Source organism: Buceros rhinoceros, unplaced genomic scaffold (genome assembly GCF_000710305.1).
Source record: "Buceros rhinoceros silvestris isolate BGI_N320 unplaced genomic scaffold, ASM71030v1 scaffold40489, whole genome shotgun sequence".
NCBI lineage: Eukaryota > Metazoa > Chordata > Aves > Bucerotiformes > Bucerotidae > Buceros > Buceros rhinoceros.
Genome location: NW_010430503.1, coordinates 1 through 208, shown reverse-complemented (window position 1 = coordinate 208; position 208 = coordinate 1).

Genomic DNA, 208 nt, shown 5'->3' with positions numbered 1-208 from the left:
TAGTGCGGCTAGATGGGATCACCCTGCCCACGTTGCCTGGACTAAGCTGAGACGTGAGGAAGACCTTGGGTTTTGCAGCGCTTCGTCGCTTTCTTGAGTATTCCCAGCACTGCTGCCTCGAAAAGCTGAAGAAGGGAGAAAAGCCAACGTGGGTGTGTGAGCAGGGTGGGGCGCGTAGCTGGGGGGTCGCTCTGTAGTGCCAAGAATA